Source organism: Arachis hypogaea, chromosome 4 (genome assembly GCF_003086295.3).
Source record: "Arachis hypogaea cultivar Tifrunner chromosome 4, arahy.Tifrunner.gnm2.J5K5, whole genome shotgun sequence".
NCBI classification, from domain to species: Eukaryota; Viridiplantae; Streptophyta; class Magnoliopsida; order Fabales; family Fabaceae; genus Arachis; species Arachis hypogaea.
The window spans coordinates 93,450,746-93,455,719 of record NC_092039.1 but is presented as its reverse complement, the minus strand read 5'-3'; the positions used below and the strand labels follow the sequence as shown (position 1 = coordinate 93,455,719).

The window sequence follows — 4,974 nt, the reverse complement described above, 5'->3', positions numbered from 1 at the left end:
TTTGACTCTGTTTTGAGAGAAGGTCTTCATGCTTCATCTCCATGGTGAAAGAGGGATATCCTTGAACCTTAAACACAAAGGATTCTTCATTCACTTGAATGATCAATTCTCCTCTGTCCACATCAATCACAGCCTTTGCTGTGGCTAGGAAGGGTCTGCCAAGGATGATGGATTCATCCATGCACTTCCCAGTCTCTAGGACTATGAAATCAGCAGGGATGTAATGGTCTTCAACTTTTACCAGAACATCCTCTACAAGTCCATAAGCTTGTTTTCTTGAATTGTCAGCCATCTCTAGTGATATTTTTGCAGCTTGCACCTCAAAGATCACTAGCTTCTCCATTACAGAGAGAGGCATGAGGTTGATACTTGACCCTAGGTCACACAGAGCCTTCTTAAAGGTCATAGTGCCTATGGTACAAGGTATTAAGAACTTCCCAGGATCTTGTCTCTTTTGAGGTAATTTCTGCCTAGACAAGTCATCCAGTTCTTTGGTGAGCAAAGGGGGTTCATCCTCCCAAGTCTCATTACCAAATAACTTGTCATTTAGCTTCATTATTGCTCCAAGGTATTTAGCAACTTGCTCTTCAGTGACATACTCATCCTCTTCAGAGGAAGAATACTCATCAGAGCTCATGAATGGCAGAAGTAAATCCAATGGAATCTCTATGGTCTCAGTGGGAGCCTCAGATTCCCATGGTTCCTCATTAAGGAACTCATTGGAGGCTAGTGGACGTCCATTGAGGTCTTCCTCAGTGGCGCTCACTGCCTCTCCCTCCTCTCCAAATTCAGCCATGTTGATGGCCTTGCACTCTCCTTTTGGATTTTCTTCTGTGTTGCTTGGAAGAGTACTAGGAGGGAGTTCAGTAATTTTCTTGCTCAGCTGACCCACTTGTGCCTCCAAGTTTCTAATGGAGGACCTTGTTTCAGTCATGAAACTTTGAGTGGTTTTGATTAGATCAGAGACCATGGTTGCTAAGTCAGAGTTGTTCTGCTTAGAACTCTCTGTCTGTTGCTGAGAAGATGATGGAAAAGGCTTGCCATTGCTAAACCTGTTTCTTCCACCATTATTGTTGTTGAAACCTTGTTGAGGTCTCTGTTGATCCTTCCATGAGAGATTTGGATGATTTCTCCATGAAGGATTATAGGTGTTTCCATAGGGTTCTCCCATGTAATTCACCTCTTCCATTGAAGGGTTCTCAGGATCATAAGCTTCTTCTTCAGATGAAGCTTCCTTAGTACTGCTTGGTGTATTTTGCATTCCAGACAGACTTTGAGAAATCATATTGACTTGCTGGGTCAATATTTTGTTCTGAGCCAATATGGCATACAGAGTATCAATCTCAAGAACTCCTTTCTTCTGATTTATCCCATTGGTCACAGGATTCCTTTCAGAAGTGTACATGAATTGATTATTTGCAACCATTTCAATTAGTTCTTGAGCTTCTGTAGGCGTCTTCTTCAGATGAAGAGATCCTCCAGCAGAGCTATCCAAAGACATCTTGGACAGTTCAGACAGGCCATCATAGAAAATACCTATGATGCTCCATTCAGAAAGCATATCAGAGGGACACTTTCTGATTAATTGTTTGTATCTTTCCCAAGCTTCATAGAGGGATTCTCCTTCCTTCTGTTTGAAGGTTTGGACTTCCACTCTAAGCTTACTCAATTTTTGAGGTGGAAAGAACTTTGCCAAGAAGGCATTGACTAGCTTTTCCCAAGAGTTCAGGCTTTCTTTAGGTTGTGAGTCCAACCATATTCTAGCTCTGTCTCTTACAGCAAAAGGGAATAGCATAAGTCTGTAGACCTCAGGGTCAACCCTATTAGTCTTGACAGTGTCACAGATTTGCAAGAACTCAGCTAAAAACTGATGAGGATCTTCCAATGGAAGTCCATGGAACTTGCAATTCTGTTGTATTAGAGAAACTAATTGAGGCTTAAGCTCAAAGTTGTTTGCTCTAATGGCAGGGATAGAGATGCTTCTCCCATAGAAGTCGGGAGTAGGTGCAGTAAAGTCACCCAGCACCTTCCTTGCATTGTTGGCATTGTTGTTGTTTTCGGCTGCCATGTCTTCTTCTTTGAAGATTTCTGTTAGGTCCTCTATAGAGAGTTGTGCCTTAGCTTCTCTTAGCTTTCGCTTCAAGGTCCTTTCAGGTTCAGGGTCAGCCTCAACAAGAATGCTTTTGTCTTTGCTCCTGCTCATATGAAGGAGAAAAGAACAAGAAAATGTGGAATCCTCTACGTCACAGTATAGAGATTCCTTGAGGTGTCAGAGGAAAAGAGAAATAGAAGGAAGAAGTAGAAGAATTCGAACTTATCACAGAAAGATGGAGTTCGAATTGTGCATTAAGGAATAGTGTTAGTCCATAAACAGAAGGATGTGAGAAGAGAGGAAGAAATTTTCGAAAATAATTTAAAAGGATTTTAAAAACATTTTGAAAAACTTTAATTGATTTTCGAAAACCAGGAGCGGAAAAGAAATCAACTGATTTTTGAAAAATATTTTGAAATTAGAAATCAAAAAGATTTGATTGAAAACTATTTTGAAAAAGATGTGGTTAAGAATATATGATTGGTTTTAAAAAGATGTGATTGAGAAAATATGATTTGAAAAACAATTTAAAAAAATTTGATTTTTAAAAATTAATGACTTTGCTAACAAGAAAAAGATATGATTCAAGCATTAAACCTTTCTCAACAGAAAAGGCAACATACTTGAAATGTTGAATCAAATCATTAATTGATAGCAAGTATTTTTGAAAATGGAAAGAAATTGATTTTGAAAAAGGTTTGATTGAAAAGATATGATTTGAAAAAGATTTGATTTTGAAAAGATTTTGAAAACTTAAAAAAAAATTTGATTTGAAAACAAAATCTTCCCTCTTGTGCCATCCTGGCGTTAAACGCCCAGAATGGTGCACATTCTGGCATTTAACGCCCAAACTACTACCCTTTTGGGCGTTAAATGCCCAGCCAGGCACCCTGGCTGGCGTTTAAACGCCAGTTTGCCTTCCTTACTGGGCGTTTTGAACGCCTAGCTTTTTCTGTGTAATTCCTCTGCTGAATGTTCTGAATCTTCAATCCTCTGTATTTTTGACTTGAAAAGACACAAATTAAAAATATTTTTGGATTTTTAATAATAAGGAATAGTCAAAGTGCAACTAAAATCAAATAAACAATGCATGCAAGACACCAAACTTAGCAGTTTGTATACTACTGACACTAACAAAATGAGAATACACATGAGAAACAACAAAACACTCAAGTCAAGAGAATTTAAAGATCAGAGCAATGAAATCATCAAGAACAACTTGAAGATCACTCAAGACACAAGAATGCAAGAAGAACAGAAACATGCAATTGACACCAAACTTAACATGAAACTAGTGTCTCAATAAGAAACATAAAATATTTTTGGTTTTTTTTATGATTTTGTAAAATTTTTTTGGATTTTTCAAAAATTAAGTGAAGAGGAAAAATAAAAATATCAAAATTCTTAATGAGAATTCCAGGAATCATGCAATGTTAGTCTAAAGCTTCAGTTTAAAGAAATTAGACATGGCTGAACAAGCTTCAGCAGGACATTACATTCAAAAGCTAAATTGATGAAAATCAATCAGCTTTGGTGATGATAAGAACATCACCTTGAAACACTAGAATTCATTCTTAAGAACTCTGAAGAAAAATACCTAATCTAAGCAACAAGATGAACCATCAGTTGTCCATACTCAAACAATCCCCGGCAACGGCGCCAAAAACTTGGTGGGCGAAATTGTTATCATCAATGGCGCCATCAACATGGTACGCACAATTGTAATCTCAACTCTTTATCACAACTTCGCACAACTAACCAGCAAGTGTAATGGGTCGTCCAAGTAATAAACCTTACGCGAGTAAGGGTCGATCCCACAGAGATTGTTGGTATGAAGCAAGCTATGGTCACCTTGTAAATCTTAGTCAGGCAAACTCAAATGGTTATGGATGATGTGTGAATAAAACATAAAGATAAAGATAGAGATACTTATGTAATTCATTGGTGAAAATTTCAGATAAGCGAATGGAGATGCTTTGTCCCTTCCGTCTCTCTGCTTTCCTACTGTCTTCATCCAATCCTTCTTACTCCTTTCCATGGCAAGCTGTATGTAGGGTTTCACCGTTGTCAGTGGCTACCTCCCATCCTCTCAGTGAAAATGTTCAACGCACCCTGTCATAGCACGGCTATTCAGCTGTCGATTCTCGATCATGTCGGAATAGAATCCAATTATTCTTTTGCGTCTGTCACTAACGCCCCACAATCGCGAGTTTGAAGCTCGTCACAGTCATTCAATCATTGAATCCTACTCAGAATACCACAGACAAGGTTTAGACCTTCCGGATTCTCTTAAATGCCACCATCAATTCTAGCTTATACCACGAAGATTCCGATTAAGGGATCCAAGAGATAAACATTCAAGCCTTGTTTGCTTGTAGAACGGGAGTGGTTGTCAGGCACGCGTTCATAAGTGAGAATGATGATGAGCGTCACATAATCATCACATTCATCATGTTCTTGGGTGCAAATGAATATCTTGGAATAAGAACAAGCTGAATTGAATAGAAGAACAATAGTAATTGCATTAATACTCGAGGTACAGCAGAGCTCCACACCTTAATCTATGGTGTGTAGAAACTCCATCGTTGAAAATACATAAGAACAAAAGTGATCATTGGCTTCGGCCCCAGAGAGGGAACCAGAAGAACCAAGATGAAAACACAATAGCAAAAGGTCTTATTTATAAAGAGCTAGTAGCCTAAGGTTTACAAAGATGAGTAAATGACATAAAAATCCACTTCCGGGCCCACTTGGTGTGTGCTTGGGCTGAGCATTGAAGCATTTTCGTGTAGAGACTCTTCTTGGAGTTAAACGCCAGCTTTTATGCTAGTTTGGGCGTTTAACTCCCATTCTTGTGCCAGTTCCGTCGTTTAACGCCGGGC

At 38.8% G+C, this 4,974-nt stretch overlaps 1 non-coding gene across 1 annotated transcript; it reads left to right on the top strand.

Annotated features, from left to right (window-relative positions):
* The first annotated feature begins 1,555 nt into the window (after positions 1-1,555).
* LOC112799501 (small nucleolar RNA R71) lies at positions 1,556-1,663 on the top strand. The gene has a single exon (XR_003201078.1). It is a non-coding gene; the product is annotated as a small nucleolar RNA R71 (small nucleolar RNA).
* Positions 1,664-4,974: the final 3,311 nt, after the last annotated feature.